General features: G+C 37.2%; 1 protein-coding gene across 4 annotated transcripts in view; it reads left to right on the top strand.

Moving 5' to 3' along the window:
* lrrc4ca (leucine rich repeat containing 4C, genome duplicate a) overlaps positions 1-18,147 on the top strand; it is a 218,259-nt gene that overhangs the window by 141,843 nt on the left and 58,269 nt on the right. The gene's annotated exons all lie outside the window — the stretch shown is intronic.

Raw genomic sequence — 18,147 nt, 5'->3', positions numbered from 1 at the left:
AATTATTTGGTTCATCTTATTTAATACAATTAATTATGTACGAATAAAAATTAGCAGTTATTTGGACGGTTATCAGTTTAGACTCGGTCAGAATGAGGGCTATATTGCTGGAGGCAGAAATGCGGGCTGTTGCTTCCTTGCTTGCTGATTGGTCCAACCCATTTGTGCATTTATATTTATATATATATATAATATATATATACACGTGAGGCATAATGTATACTTATTACTAATAACAGCATTCTTTTGTATTGTTTTTATTTTATTTTAATATTTTACTGCAAAAATATACACATTGTCTTGCAGATTTTCTTCATAAATTATAGGGTTTCATTTAATACTGTTTACTTATAAAAACTTTTTTGCAATAATTTACAGTAATTCGATTCTCTTTTACAATATATTTTACTGTATATAGTGTGAGCATAAATTATGTTTAGTTAAGTTTTACTGTAGCTTTTTATATATTTTTAATATATATATTTTTAAATTTTATATAATTAACATTTTGGACAGTTGTGTGTATATATATATATATATATATATATATATATATATATATATACACACAATATAGACATAATACTTGCATATAAACAGACAATATAATTGACAAGTTGCTATGCTAATAGTAACATTGTTTAATATAGATATAAAAAATGCATGCATTCTGAGCGTCATCTACAGGGCTTAATGAACAGGCCATAGAATAGACATGATGTGATTCAGGACTGAAGAGTCTGGCCTTTCTCCGGGAGCTGTCCGTGGTGCTGAAATCCCTGCCAGAAAACCGCATAACCGCACTACTGTTTGTGTTTCTCTGCTTCCTACTACCTTATGTTGCTCTGCCTCGTGAAAAATTATTTTTATAGTCAACCATATTGAAGTGTGGATTACATTCTTGCAGGAAAGGAAAGCATCTACATCAGGATAATATCGAGAAGATCCGTTTTAAGCGGATAGACTTGAACAAACGTGCTTAGATTAGCCATGCGGCATATTCCGAGGTCATAGCTGTCAGTCATAATTAACTGTCCTCTCTACCCGAGGAAAGCGATTATCTGTGCCTTGTATCACAGGTACCAGCGGTTTTCTTTTTGACTTCATTATCATGTGTAATAAGTCAATAAAACCTTGGCAGAGAAGTCAGAGAAGAAGTTCTACTTTTTAATCTGTGATGAACAGCAATCCAGGAAATGGTCTTCATTCAGACCAGTTAAGGATGTTTTGCTTTCCCAGCATCGCAGTTGATGTGTATTCGTTTGAAAAGGAAGTGATTAATGAGGCTACAGCCAACAGCTTATGCTGTGTGAATGTGTGATCTGAAGAAGCTGACCAGGTTGACCTTTAAAGCAGAAGTCAGGCAATCTTTGACTGTAATCTGTGCTTACTTGTTCTGAAGACACCAGCTCATAGTGCATAGAGCTACACTGCAGTCTGTTACTTCTCAAGAACCAAATCTCTAGTTTCAACACCTTTTTAAGATCAAGAACGTGAAGCTCTAGCTCTGCTTGATGTTTTGAGTTCATGAGTTGAAGTACATCATTTTTCCGAAAGCTGAGTGGAATGAATTGGAGCCTCAGTGTGTGTGTGTGTGTGTGTGTGTGTGTGTGTGTGTGTGTGTGTGTAATGACTGAATTATATCCATCTGTCTGACGAACTCCATTTTGTCCCTTCGAAGCAGCCAGTGCATGGCCGCCCACTCACCGTCACCCTTTGGGAGAGCTTCCTGTTGGCCGGACGCCCGATCCGAAGCTTAGAGGCCTGCGTTAACACAAGAACCCTTTGCAGAGCTGTTATATACATAGATCTTACGTATACAGGAGGTTGTAGACATATAAAAAAATGAACATTTTGTCAACATTTACTCACCCTCATGTCATTCGAAACCTGTATGATGTTTTTTTTTCTTTGAAAAGAGACGGTGACGTAGTTGCATGTTACTACTTGTACTTACTATAGTAATCACAGTAAATTATGCATAATTACAAGTAACTAACAACAAACCTAACCCTAACCGTAACACTATAATAATAAGTACATGTAGTTAATTAATATTACTCAGTACTTATTTGAGTAATTACAATGTATCTGCGTCACCTTAAAGTAAAGTGTAACCAAATATTTTTTTAAAGAAACTAATTTAGTAAGGATGCCTTAAATTGATTAAAACAGTGACAGTAAAGACTTTTTGTTACAAAATATTTCTGTTTCAAATAAATTCTGTTCCTTTGAACTTTCTGTTCATCAAAGAATCCTGAAGACAAAATGTATCACAGTTTCCACAAAAATATTAAGCAGCACAGCTGTTTTCAACATAATATTGATGACAATAATAATAAGTCTTTCTTGAGCACCAAATCAGCTTTGCAATTACAGGAATAAATTAAAATTTAAAATAGAAAACAGTTATTTTAAATAATAATAATATTTCACATTATTACTGCTTTTTTATATATATATATATATATATATATATATGCAGCCTTGGGAAGCATTAGAGACTTCTTTTAAAAGCATTAAAAATCTTCACAACTTCAAACTTTTGAATGGTTTTGTATTTTTGGTGGGGGGGTCCATAGACTGTTTGGACCCTTGACTTTCATTGTATGCACTCTAAAAAATGATGTGTTGGCTCCAAAAAACAAAAAAAAAAACAGTTTTTTTGCGTTATGACAAATTTGAGTGAATTTACGTTCAACCAACAAGCTACATTGAGTTAGAGGAACTTTCCCTTCACTAAAACAAATAAATTAACACTTAATTTCAACATTTATTCTCCTTATCCAGTCGTATGCAAAGCATGCTGGGAACTAGAAATCCACTGCCTAATTTCCAAAGTTATCAAGACAATTTCATTAAGTTACTACAACCTAATTCACATCATGTCTATTCTATGGCCTGTTCATTAAGCCCTGTAGATGACGCTCAGAATGCATGCATTTTTTATATCTATATTAAACAATGTTACTATTAGCATAGCAACTTGTCAATTATATTGTCTTGCATATAAACAGTATTATGTCTATATTGCATTTATTTAAGTTATGGTAACAGTGTGGTCAACAGCTGCCGTATTCTTAAAATTATTTTATTAAAAATCTTTACTTTTTTCCACAAACATAAGTAAGTAAGTCATACAGGTTTGGAACAACATGAAGGTGAGTAAATTATGTCAGGATTTTCATTTGTGGCTGAACTATTCCTTAAAAAAACATTAAAAAGCTGAGTTATGTGTACGGATCTGATCACGAATAGGATAAATGGTGTTGCAAATGAACATGCAGAACTATATTTAGATTATTCCAGAGTGTCAAACCAAACAATGACACAGGAAGTAAGAATAGTAAGTTGTTTGTCTTGTTAACAACCGAATAGAAACAAAGCCTTCATCGCATTCGCACCTTCAAGCACCTGCCCCTATTCACTGAGGTGAACAGATTTTTTTTTTTTTTTTCGCTCTTTTCCAGGCACTTGATGGAGGGAGGAAAAAAAAGTAGTAGAGGAATGATGGAGTGAATTTGCCTTGGGGAGACGAATTGGGCCGCTCATTTTATGTTCCTTTGCTGTCAGGAGCTTTAGCATGATGAAGCTGCCGGGTTGGGTGGAGAGATGACATTTGTTTGTTGGTGAATGATGCAGCATGATTCATGTTTCTGCGGAGACGCTCCATTCTTCACTCCGTACATCTTCCAAACTTTTCTACTCGCTCTTCCCAGCATGGGAACTGCTGGGAAAGACAGAACATCCATTTATCGAGGTTTTTTTTTTAGGTCAGTCATAAAATGCAGATGTCAATACATTTATTGCCCAACATTAAGATCGAGGTTCACATTGTAAATGATTTGTGGAATCGCCTCGGGTGAGATTTTTGAAATTTATTAAAATGGTTATGTTGTCCCGTAATTGATGAATGACATTGTTTTTCAAGCCCCAAAAGAAAACCTGGGTTTCAGATCAGTAGTATTTATGGGGCGTGCTGATGGATTTCTGGAAACGTGTGCAACTCAGGGCTTGTTTATTTTACTGTTCGAGTGTGACAGTGGTAATATCCCATGAGTCTCTTGGGTGGCTTCTACAAAGTGAGGCATGAACAGGGATTAATCATGGTTAAAATAAAGCCACTTCCTTGAGATGTAAATCTAGTCTCTCTCTTTGTCCTTTTCCATTGAGAATCACCTTTGTAGGAAGATTTAATGAACAGAACTTCAGCATAACAATAAATAAATAAATAAAGCTCTAGAGATGTAACATACATTACATGTACCAGGATTGTGCATAATTCAGAACTGAATTGAAAATGCTTTTTAGATTCCTGGATCTGAATAGAATTTGAGTTGAATGGTAATTAGATTCTGATTTTAAATGTAAAGAAGTTCATATAACTGTAAAGTTCAATTATTGTTAATTAAGTTAAACCATAACTAATTTTAAAAGGACAGTTCCCCCCAAAAATGAAAATGTTCCCATAATTTACTCACCCTCAAGCCATCCTAGGTGTATATGACTTTCTTCTTCCAGCCATCGGAGTTACATTAAAAATATCCTGACTCTTCCAATCTTTATAATGGTTGTGAATGGTGCCGTTTTTCTTTAAAGCCCAAAAAAGTGCATCCATCCATCATAAAAGTAATCCATGTCCTTAAAAGTAATCCATAAAAGTAATCCTGTAATCACCAGCTTCCGGTAACAATCATACGCGAGTCTAGTTCCGGTGGAAGAGTGAACTCTAACCCGACGCAATGACGAATGCGGAAACACAGAGGATAGGGCAAAACAAAACACCGGTCACAAATTAGAAGTGTAAAACAAGAAATTTGAAAGAGAAATGTCGGAGGAGCTTGTGTTTGTTGCCCAGCCCTCTTTGAATTATAGTTCATTAAATGTTTCTTCCTGTCCTGTCAATTCCAAATCAACTTCCTTTGAAATGTGGCGAATTCAGTTCAAATTCAAACTTGTGAATTGTAAGGATGCCAGTTCTTCAATTGTGAATTTTGCCCAACCCTAAATGTGTACAGTATTTCCCTAAAACCATGTGAATCCCAAGCTTTATCCGTCAGTTCTGCAATTCACACTCTTTGCTATACATAATAAACACTTTGAAATCAGGGAGATTAGCTTGTGTAAAACCCAGCTTGGGCATGAATTAGCATTCATTTCTTAAACTGCTGGAGACTGCTATCAATAATGCAACCCATCTGTCAATTTTTTTTTTGCACCCCTAGGTACAATTTCTCCCAGGGGATTTGGTTTAGTGTGAAAGGCAGATTAAACTGCGAGAGAACCCTGCTTGACGCGCTACCTCACTCTTCATTGTCTAAATCTTCCATGTCACAGCATAGAGATTTCTTTCCCGGGAGTCAAACTCCAAGGCCATGTACGGGAGGTTATGTAGGTATGTGTATTGATTGATGAGCTGGAGTTGTGGCGAGGATGGCATTGAATTGATGTTTTTGTCTCTTTTTTTTCTGTCTTAAAGCAAGTGGGTTTTCTAAGTCAGAATTCAGCCGTCAGCAAATGCTGTGTATTTTGTATTCACTGCACTGGTTTGAGCAAACGAGCCAGTCGACCTTGCTTTAGAGAGTACAGTATATGACAATATATAACACAATAACACATCTCAGAGCTTTTAAACAATCATTTCAAGACTTCTAAAACTCTTTCTTCAGGATATTGAGTTAAGCTGCGTTTTAGAGGTTTGCACCAGCTTTGATGTGCTGGTTCTTACACTGGTGAACAGGCAAATGTTAAAAGGATAGTTCATACAAAAAAGACTTTATCCTTAAAGTGATAGTTAATAAAAAATGAATAAAAAATAAAAAAATGTTGTCATCAAATGTTGTCAGGAATTTTTTTTTTTTTTTTGGTCATACTATGTTTAGTTACCCACATTCTTCATCTTCTTTCAAGGCAACATTTCTCATTTTCATTCAGTTTAACTTGATGTACTAAATAACTAATACTAAAACTGAAATCAAAAAAATCAAAAACTAGACATTTAAAAAAAAAACTACAAAAAATGACAAAAAAACCCAAATCTGACTAAAACCTAAACTAAAATGAAAATGAAAAAAAAATAAAATAAACAACAAAATATTAATAAAAATCTCTATGATACTAAAATAAAGCTGCATAGAACAAAAATGGAGAGATTTTAAAGATTTTTTTTTTCTTTAATGTGCATTTGCAATGAAAATTACTGAAAATTTAAAGCTTCAAAAGAAATGCTAACCCACCATAAAGTGTCCATACAACTATTTCAAGTCTTCTGAAGTTTTATGATAGCTTTTTGTGAGGAACAAACAAATGAACCAGATCTTTAAGTGCAGATTGGTGTGATTTGTGAATGAATCATTCAAATGAATCATCTGATTAATTAAAAAGATCTGACTCAAAAGAAAGAATTTATTCACCAATTAGACATCACTACTTGTACTTTTCTCAGAAACAGAGCATGGAAAGATAAGTGGATCTCAAGATTTTCAGTTTATTTACTGTACCACACTAAGCAATCGTATGGCTTCAGAAGAGTGAGTCAAATAGTCTACTTTAATAATGCTTTTGTGCTCCTTTTGAAGTTTGAAAGTAATTGAATGAAATTCAGGCTTTAAAATATCTCCTTTTGTGTTCCATGAAGGAAAGTCAGTCATTAGAAAGTTTGTAACGACATGAGGTGAGTAAATAATGACAGATTTTTCATTTTTGGGTGAGCTATCCCTTTAGCAGGTCTGTTCTGTCCATTTTTGCTGCATGTACATTTCACCCCAGCCCCTTTCACACACACTCAGATTGACCTTTCATTAATCTCCTTCTCTTTGACCTGAGTGTCTTGAAGTGTGAGCGTGTGTGTTTTTCTCGAGTGGTCTCTCATCCACAGCCCCTCCTACGGGATGAGCACAGCACATTTCTCCAGTCGATGCCCTAATCAATCAGCACTCTGCCTCGCCCCATCAGTCTTCTGGAATAATCTGCCCGACATCATAAAACGGCCATCTTGACGTGCTGGACAGACACTGTTATCCCCACCCACACAGCCTGGGTAATGCAGATGGGGATACAAAAATAAATAAATAATTTTATATATATATATATATATATATATATATATATATATATAAAATTACCATCATAAAATGGAAGGATTCTATAAAAAATTATTCTAATAAAAACTATGTAGTTATTATAGTTATAGTGTAACGGAAGAAAGCTAGTAAGATATGTGTGTGGGTACACCTCACTCCCCTGATCTCAAGTGGTGCACTAGCGACTGACGCTAGAGACTGCGGTCTTTAGCGTCCTTGTTAGTGCGCCCACCTCCTATGTCAGAGATGCTGGTTCGAATCCCGCTCAGAAAGGTGCGTCCTGCTCGGAGCGGGGCGTGTAGGACCGAATGGGTTACACTAGTGTCGTGACCCGGATAGGAGTGAAGTTTAGGGGGTGAGTGTAACACAAGAAAGCTAGTAAGAGCTGTGTGTGTAAACCTCTCCCACTCCCCACCTCTCAAGAGGTGCACTAGCGACTGACGCTAGAGACTGCAGTCTTTAGCATCCTTGTTAGCACGCCCGCCTCCCATGCCAAAAAATGCTGGTTCAAATCCCTCTCGGAGCGGCGAGTCCTGCTCGGAGTGCAGCGAGTAGGACCGGAGGGGTTACATTGGTGCCGTGACCCAGATAGGAGTGAGGTTTAGGGGGGTGAGTGTAACGAAGCAAGCTAGTAAGAGCTGTGTGTAAACCTCTCCCACTCTCCTGATCTCAAGAGGTGCACTAGCGACTGACGCTAGACTGAAGTCTTTAGCGTCCTTGTTAGCGCACCGGCCTCCCATGCCGAAAAACGCTGGTTCGAATCCCTTTCAGAGCGGCGAGAGTAGGACTGGAGGGGTTACATTGGTGCCGTGACCCGGATAGGAGTGAGGTTTAGGGGGGTAAGTGTAACAGAAGCAAGCTAGTAAGATCTGTGCGTGTAAACCTCTCCCACTCCCCTGACCTCAAGAGGCACGCTAGAGACTGTCTTTAGCATCCTTGTTAGCGTGCCTCCCATGCCAGAGACGCCGGTTCGAGTCCCGCTCGGAGCAGGGCAAGTAGGACTGGAGTGGTTACATTGGTGCTGTGACCTGGATAGGAGTGAGGTTTAGGGGGGTGAGTGTAACGGAAGCAAGCTAGTAAGATCTGTGCATGTAAACCTCTCCCACTCCACTGATCTCAAGTGGCTGACACTAGAGAATGCGGTCTATAGCGTCCTTGTTAGCGCGCCTCCCATGCCAGAGACGCTTGTTCGAGTAGAAATAGGAATATTTCTCTGAAGGTACATCATAATTGATGATAAATATTTTCCAGATAATAATTTATACATATTTAAACCTATTTTTATTTTACACAGTGTAAAATGGGTCTTCACACTTAAAAATATATAGCTGCTTTATTATTTCAGAAAATTGGAGACTCCTTCATAGAGAAAATCACCTTGTTTGGGGTCCCTGGCATCCAAAAATTTGAAAACCTCAGATCTGTGGCAAAGGCAGCATGTCCTTAAAAAACATAGCTAAAGCAGGCCTCATGACTCAATAATGAGGGGTAAACTCCCCCACCCAACCCAAATCTAAGCTCAGCTAAAAGAAAATGACCTGAATCAGCCTGTAACTTGAGTCACAGCCAGGGCTGACGTCAGCCGACCTCTGTGGAGGCCTGCAGCTGGGCAGAGACGAGCCATACCTGTGGCCAATAACGTGCACTACAGGTGTGTCCGTGTATGTGTGTGTGCAAACTGTGCCCGGGACAGTCTCCCTTTCTGGGTTGCACCTGTGAGGCATCTGTTCAAGGCGGTGCGGAACTGGCCATATTAATTCTGCTGCTAAATTGAAAGGTTAAAGCTAGCAGCAGAGGAGGTGACGGATTGCAGCTCACCTGGTTCCTCTGCTACTAAAGCACCTGTTTAACTGAGGTGAGGTTCAGTTGTCCTCCTGTCATAGGAGAGAGAAAGAGAGAGAGAGGGAGTTGTTAATGATGAAGCCTGGGAGAATCTACATTTAATAGGTTATTTGAGAGAGCAGAATAAAATAAGAGCCGCTGGAGTTGATTGTTCTTATCAGAGTTCATTAATGCAATTTCCTCTCACAAAGGGCTTGTGCAGAAAAGCTCTCTGCCTCAAATAATGACTGGATCAGCCTGTGCAGCCTTCTGCCGCTGAATAAGACAAGTTTTTTTCTGCCGTGCACCGACGCTGGCTTCGGTTATTTACATATAGAGAGGCTCTTACGGACACCGCCAAGCCCGTCTTGGTTTTGATACACTTTAATCGTGAGTACATCATTCCGCATGAGAGCCGTAAACGGTTGTTGTCGCTCTTCAAGGTGTGGCTGCGAAACTGATCGACTGAGGATTCTTAATAGAGTGGTGTAAGTGTCAGGCTCTTCCCGAACTGGTACCAAATTTAAAGGACATTCACACTGACAGAGATGTTTGTAGCAACAAAGTGACCTGAAACCATTCAGAATTGAACTGAGAATGGCTTTTGATTTCCAATTCAGTTCCTGAACGGGATGCAGAATTGCAAATCGGAATGTTAGGAAGTTAATTTCACATAACTGTTCTTTTAAGTAGAAAACTTTGCATGTTTGCTTGGCAAAGCCTTGAAAATTCTGGGAAGGTTTACAGACTTTATAGGCAAAAGTCATGGATGGATGGATAAACAGATGGACAAATAGATAGGCACATATGAGAGACATATGACTAGATACGAATTGAATGATACATAGATGGATATACAGACAAACAGACAAAGGATAGATTGACAAAAGTGTATGGATGGATGGATGGACAGATAGAGAGATAGACAAATTGATAGGTAGATAGACATGTGAATAGATTCACAAACCGGATGGACAGACAAATAGATGATATATGTACAAATTGACAGATGGATGGATGGATGGACAGACAAATTGAATTTTACATAGATGGACATACAAGCAAACAGACAAACGGATAGATGGACACATTGACGAATGGATGGATGGACAGATGAATGGATGGATAGACAGACAAAATGATAGGTAAATAGACATGAATAGATACACAAATTGGATTGATTGATTGATTGATTGATTGATTGCTTGATTGATCGATCGATCGATCGATCGATCGATCAATTGGATAAATAGCCAAATAGATGTACAAATTAACAAATGATGGATGGGAAGATAGATTGATGGACAGAGAAACAGATGAACAAACAGAAAGATAGATAGATAGATAGATAGATAGATAGATGCTATACTTATTGAAACTGACAGAAAGAAAAGTGAATTATATATAATATTTCAGCTAAATGCAGTTATGCAGCACAACAATAATGTCAGGACTGTCAGCAGCAAGAACGCCCACTAGTGACCAACAGTACACTGACCTAGCAACCTGAAATCGCTGTCAATATGAACAGGGAATTATTCAGAGCAGCCCATGTATTCCTGAAAGTCATCTGAAGACTTGTCAAGAAAAGCTGCTGTATGTTTCTGCCCACAATATTTTTGGTTGAGTTCAGAGAATAGTTTCTGTGGTAAACAGAGATGAAAGGAGCGAGAAGGCAACTCAGACTCTGATGACAACAGTTATTCTTTAACAATTGGGTGCTGAGTCAAGTGAGTTCACATCAGGTCTCCACAAATCCTGGCTTGCCCTGAGACTTTGGGCAAAAGTTTGCCGATGTGTGTATTTGTAAATGTACACAGGATACTTTTTGTAGTACTGACCAGGATTTGTGAAATTATCACATTGGCCGTTAACCGTTTCTGCTTGGATAACTTTTCACATTCATTGTTAAGCTAAAAAATGCATTAAGAAAAATGAAAACTATAGTAGATCCTCATGTCGGCCACCCGGGTCTCTATATACTCGTATCGCCATTGAAAAACCATATTGGTCGAGCGCTAGTCTTTTGTGAAACGGTTTATTGCATTTCCTCACCACTTTGAGATATACAGTATGGAAGGTTCATGACATTTTGATTGAATTACATTGACTTAAACTTTCAGGCTATCCTCCTGATGCTGCAATACGATTACTATCTACCCCCGATGTTTTTATATGGGCTTAAAGATAAAGGCATCCATCCAGCCAGAAACAGAGCTCCAGGCAATAACAACATCCCACCGCACCTGAGATGTGTCCATTCAGGTCCATTAAAGCACAGCTGGTGTCATTTAGACTAGGAAAGGACGATTCCCATCGCATTTTATAGAGTTCGAAAAACAGCGAGCCCCTTAGCCACAGTGCTTCATCACTCCAGCACAGCGAAGCACGTTTTGATATTCAGACGTTAACGTTGGCCTAGCATACATCATCTGCTTCATGCTGCATTAGACGCTCACATGTGAATGCTAATGGGCAAAAGTTTCCAAGTAGAAATTTGAAAGGGAAAACAGACTCTGTTGCCAAAATCTGCTCTCCTTGCTGATTAATATGCATCAGATAAACTTGTAAGGAAAGCATAAAATTGATCTAAAAAGGCCCAGTCAGATGAGTGTATATGCTAGATTATGATGTAATGATAGCGCTAGCGGGCTAGCATACATAAGTCAGGTCTTTTATAATAGCATTGAGGAGATCTATTTGTGCCAGTTTAATAGATAGCCGTCTAATTTAATCTAATCTAATTTCTGCTTCTCTGGAGTCTTGTTCTCCTGGTGGTCGTGGGGTAAGAGAGATGTGCATGTGCAAGAGTTTTGTGGTGAAGTGTGAGTGTGTGCATGTGAAGACCAGTCATTATTCATATTTTGTCACATGATCTAGTTTATTTCTAAATGTCATTAGAGACTTAGAAAGTCAGAGACACATAGAAACGCACTGTCGTTTTGCACAATTCATCAGTGCACTTTTATTTAAAAGGAAGAAAAAGCGAAATTTTGGTTCCACTTCTGATGTCACATAAATCGGAAATGTTAACTTATAGACAAAAACCTGTATTTTCTCTTATATTTTCTCTTTTTTGCTATTAGTATGGATATGTTTTGTTATTTTCAATATTGATGTTGTATTGAGAGGACATATCCTCAAACACACACACACACAGACGCATATGTATAGTATATAGTTATTATATTGGGTATGTGTGATGCTGTATATTTACAATAAAAGTTGTTAGAAGCCCGATCATGTAATAATAATAATAGCTTTATATCATAATAGCTTTCCATTTATACCTGTAAATGTTAAAATGATGGCTTTCAAATATAATGTAATGAGATATAATTAGTAAAATACCTATAATAACCCACTTTATTTTAGAAATCATATTTTTTTCAGTTTTAGATTTAGACCTATTACTTGGTATAAGTTTGAAAATGAAGTCAGTGGTATCTCTTATTACTACTTTTAGTTTGAGTATCCCAACTAGTCCAATATAGCAGCACTGGTTCAACCAGTAGCATGAGTTTGGGGCGGGGCTATCTGTTTGTTTAATCAATGACAGGCGGTAGGAGTTTGAAAACAATCTTAAGAAATTTGTATGATGATGCTAATTTCGCAGAAAGCTTTTTTGGAAGTGTGCTTAAACTTCTAGGCAGCTTGGATGAATAAAATATCTATAATTACCAACTTTATTTTCGAAATTGTATTTTTCAGTTTTAGGCGTTATTGGTATCTGTGAAATTGGATTTGATATTACTTAGTATTAGATTGAAAATGAAATAATAAGCAGTATCTTTTATTGCTACTGTTAGTTTGAGCATTCCAAACATTCCAACATAGCTGCACTGGTTCAACCAATAGCATGAGTTTGGGGTGGGGCTATTTGATTGTTTGACCAATGACAGGCAGGGGGAGTGTACAGGAAATATCTCTGAAATTGGACTTGATATTAGTAGGCAATAGGTTGAAAATAAAATAAGTGTTATCTCTTATTGCTAACAATTGACCGCTCCATGGTACGAGGGTCCAGTATCTTTCTCGCTCTCTCTCTTTCTTTACCAAAGACCCCCACACCTCTTTGGCTTAGTACTCCTGGGCCTTAGGAAGCTGTTGAGATGTAGAGTGAGATATGATGTGTTACAACTGTGGACACACTCCACTGTGTCCAATTCTCTTTCCTTCTCACCTTGACACTCTCTCTCCTTTCCTGTCTTTTACACTTCCTCTCTCACTTCTCCTCCCTCTCGCCTGGTTTGGCCTGTCATCGCTCATCATGCTTCCCTCTTCATCACTACTCTGCATCCTTTTGTTTTCGATTGTCCCGTGATTCCTTGTTGACACATGTCTCGTTCTGTCCCACAATGAATCTGCTCCCTTTTCTACCACTGTCCACCATTACACCTCCTGTTGTTGCTGGATGAATGAAGGTGTCTGAAGGGGGTGGATGATGCCGAGGAGGAAGCATATGTTGGTGCCCCGCGTTGTGTGCCAGACCATTCACCACAGGGGGACACGATTGTTTGGCATGATGTGACTGATATCAGAAATCCTCTACATATAAAAATAATATTAGAAACATTATAAATCCTCATTAGATTAACATAATTTTCTTTTAATTTTTAAAAATTGAGTGGTCCAAGACCTTGAGAGTTTTGTTGCACTTGAAATTGGAATACACACAAACAAACTGACTAAATTCAAGGGGATTTTATGGTTGTGATAAAAATAGTAACCAATCCTTCCCCAATGGGTCAATTTGGCCCCCATAAGACATTAATGGGAAATGGGAGGCAAAAATATTTGTAAAAACAATCAAAATAAAACAAATAAAAAGAGAGAGAGAGAGAAGCTTTAGAAAAGAGAAGACTCTAGAAGAAGAGTCACAAGACTAGAGCTAGAGAAAGAGAAGAGAGCCAAAGAGACAGAGCAACAGTTACGATCTTCTTTTATCCCTTCCTTGACCATGTGCCTGAAACCCAAATGTTTAAGACATTTAAACTGAGCAATCAGAAGATTACAGCTCCCCCTAACCCTTACTAAAGGTGTGACAATAAGCAGACCCCGATGTACACACATCTTGGCCTACAGACTTGACCACTATCAGCACCTCTTGTGCCTTTAGGAATTGCAAATGGCCCTTGTGGTAAGAAACAGTTAGACAGGAAAAGGGTTGAAACAGGAAAGCAAATGTCTTTGTTCATTTTCAGATGTTAAATTATTGAAAGATTAACTTAAAATCTCAGGGGGTGCTTCAAATAAATATTTTATGTCAAAGGGGTTTAGCTGACAAAAAAAGTTAGGCAATTCCTGAAGTAGACTGTAGTTGTATTAGTTATGTAGAACATAGCTGCCTGGAGGCGAAACCAAGATGGCCGTTGAGCAAATGGTCTTGCTTTAAAAGGATAGTTCAGCCCAAAATGAAAATTCTGTAATCACTTACTCACCCTCAAGTTGTTCCAAACGTGTATGAATTTCTTTCTTCTGCTGAACACAACAGAGGATATTTTGAAGAATAACCAAACAGTTGATGGGTCGTTTGACATACTATGGAAGTCAATGATGCCCATCAACTGTTTGGTTGCCGACAATCTTTAAAATATCTTCTTTTGTGTTCAGCAGAAGAAAGAAATTCATACAGGTTTGGAACAGCTTGAGTGTGAGTAAATGATGACAGAATTTTCATTTTTAGGTGAACTATCCCTTTAAAGGTAATTGACAGGAGTAACTGTCGCCTGGTATATTTCTTGACTAACAGTTTTGTGTTTTTTTTTTTTTTTTTTGTGTTCATGTTGTTAACATCATGATGCACAACATACACAATGACTAGTCAGTGGATCACCTGAACAACTAGTCAACTTATCATTGTAAGGAAGCTGAAAGATGCCAATGCAACTTTTCTGAGAGGACTTTGTGCTAACTGCTGCAAACGATTAACATGCTAATTAAAGAACCACTGCTAAAAGTATCAAACCTAAAAATAGAAATTAATAGTCAACCACACTACCTAACAATGGCTCTTACACAACAAAGAAGGAAAAAGAGCTTTAAAAATATAGGTGAGACCGCAGTTGGAGGGACTTGGCTTGTAGCTAGTTAGCGCTTTTAGCTAGATAGCATTTTTTTGTTGTCGTTGGTTCCACCTCCCACTACCTTGCCCTCCATTTGCGCTCTTTCCTCACACAATTCCTTTGGTCTTTTTCTTCAAGGAAACAACGCAGACCTAAAAACTGGTTAGCCAGATTTTGTGTCATAGCATCTGCGCTAAAAGAGTGTCAGTTCCTTCTTGGTGTCTGTTTGTTCCACAGAGTTAAAAGATGAAAGAGTGACTTGCAGTGTGCGCTTAGCTTAATGCCTCATTGATTCTGAGTGTATCAGTTTCTGCGATTTGTACAGTGTGATAAAACAAATGTTCAGGTGGGAAGACAGAGGCTAAGGAGCCATTTATGCATAAAGAGCGATTCCTAGATTCATGTTCTTTATAGGCAAATGACCCCAATTTGATTTTGATGTGAGCGCAGTCTATGATCAGTGCCAGATCTCGTACTCGTCCTGAATGTAGGCCATACCCATAGACTATAATGAGCTATGAGTGACAGTTATTTTGAGATGAAATATTAATAAGAATAGAGATAACTATTTATGGCTGGATTTTTCCTGGGTCAGGAGAGACAGAACGAACAGGGCGTTCTTAGAATTAATACTTAATTTGAAAGTAATAGTACACATAAAATAAATCTATTACAGAAAAAAAAGGTTGTGGATAACACAGTGCAAGTAATAAAAATATTTGATTTGATTTTTAAAAGGAGAGTTCACCCTCACGTCGTTCCAAACCTGTATGACTTTCTATCTTCTGTGGAAGACCCCATTGACTTTCATTATGGGCAAAAACAGTTGGACACATTCTGCAAAGATATATTATTTTGTGTTCCGCAGAAGAAAAAAGGTCTACAGGCTCGTAAAAAAAAACATTAGGGTGAGTAAATGATGACAGAATTTTCATTTTTGCGTGAACCTCCCCATTTATAAAGACACTTGATCAATTATTCATAACAGTCACATCTCAAAAATTAAAAAAAGACTTAGCACCTGTCTGAAGCTATAGGCTAGATACAAAATAGTCCTCTGTGCAAACTGCCACATAAACCATTAAACAAAACATATTCAAATAGAGCACTAACATCTGGCTCACTGATCCCAGAGCTGTTTTTAACACAAGCCAACTCACTTCGCCCCTGCTGTTCTTTAATCCCGGTTTGCTCACTTGCTTCCGCTTTCCCAATTTGGTGACTAACCCAAACTGTTTTATCTCCAAGAGAAGCAAATGATGCATTTAAGCAGGCAGGAGAAGCTATCTGGGGGCTGTGACTTGGTGAGAGCAAATTAAGTCTTGATGAAGACGGAAAGTGGGCCGGTACTACACCGTCAGATCCAGCGCGGTGACTTTAGCCCCTTTGATGAGACGTTCATTATGCGCGGTTAAGGAATGGCAGCTATCAATCTGCAAATGAGCCGTATAAGTTGTATAAATTACTCTAATAGTATGAAGTGCTACCTATAAGTGTTGGAAATGCAAATGGACCGTAATTGATTGCCGTAGGGACAAGTGTCTTCTCCCCCAAAGTCACTCTTGCTCTTTTTTCCTCCTCGTGTGCTGGTGACCCAACCCTCCAGAGGCGACTGTCATTTAGTTTGAGCCGAAAATCTTCCCAGCAGCCCCCGCAGTGCACAGGCATTCAGCTGGAGGTGTTGGTTTCACTTAGCAAGCTAAAAATATACAGAATGGTGTTTTCTACATATCAAAATGGTGAAAGTTTCAACAATTAAGCAGACTCAAATGAGCAAGAGTGCTGTCGTACTCAATTTAGTCGTAGTCAGACGACCAACACAATATTAGGAAGGTGGTGATAATGTTATGCCTGATCGGTGTATATGCAGCGCTATATTTACTTTATTTAGTTTTTTGTTTTACTTAATAATTTTGACTAAAATGGCATCTAATTTTATTAGACTTTTTTTTATTTTATTTCACATTCTAAAATTACATTATAGTTTACATTTATTTGCAAAATTGAACTCAATATTCAAACATTTCACATAAATTAGATTATATTAATTTATGCTTGTTTCACTTAAATGTTTTAACTGTTTAAAATAATTTGAACCTTTTTGTTTCTTTTGTTTTAGCTTTTGAAAAAGAGAATCTAATTTTTTCATGTTATATTTATTAATTTATAATTTTGACTAAAACTGCAATTAATTCTAATCACATTTCACATTTTCAAAATAACATTTAGTTAATGAAAAAAGTTTGTGCAAAATTAAAGAAATATTCAAACATTTCATATCAATTATATAAATTAATTATATTAACCACTGTTGTACAATCTTGTTTATTTTTATGCTTTATGGATATTCATTTTTCATATTTTTAGATGCATTTTAGTCTGTTATTATGGAAACAGTGTATTCGGATCAATAACGTGACGGGTAATTTTTTTGTCCAAAATCCTTAATAATAATAAAAAAAAAAAAAAGATATGACATCCGAAGTATGTAAGGTAGTTCAACTAGATATCTTTTATTAAATCCTAAAGGTTTTAATTATATTTTGCTACATATAAAGGTATTTTAAAGATTTTAAAAGGTCATTCAGTTTAACCGTCTAAAGGCCAATACAGCCAATTCATTTGTGATTAAAGTATCTTAAAATATAATAAATGTATATATTTTTTTATTCTGGCATAATTTTATAACATCATATATCAACATAGTGCAAAATGGTATTAAAATTATGTGTAGAAGTCGTTACTTTGTTATGAGAAAGAATGTCTGGAAAAATGAATTTCATTGATGTCATTCGGAGTAACCAATATAAAGGGGCCATTTTGGATCAAGTCATGCGGTCAATATCATGTGACAGGATGTGACATCATTCAGACACCTGCAAAGGACCACATGGTCTTGAAGCAAAGTAACTAACTCTCTTTTAACCATTTGAAAAATTCATGTTTTCACTTGCTCATACGCATGTCCTGAAACATCAGGTCATTCGGTACGACCGCTATAAAACGTGGAAAATGTTGTAATATTTTAAAAACTTGTACTAAATATAAAATGTTTGATTGTTCTTTTGCTAGCTAGCTAGATATCAGCCTGTTAGCATTTATTGAAAATATCATCATTAACCAAAAGTGTCATTCGGTAAAACCGAAATTTTGGTTAAACCGAATGACTTTTTTGGTGA

Source organism: Ctenopharyngodon idella, chromosome 24 (genome assembly GCF_019924925.1).
Source record: "Ctenopharyngodon idella isolate HZGC_01 chromosome 24, HZGC01, whole genome shotgun sequence".
NCBI classification, from domain to species: domain Eukaryota; kingdom Metazoa; phylum Chordata; class Actinopteri; order Cypriniformes; family Xenocyprididae; genus Ctenopharyngodon; species Ctenopharyngodon idella.
This window is presented reverse-complemented; position numbering and strand designations above follow the sequence as displayed.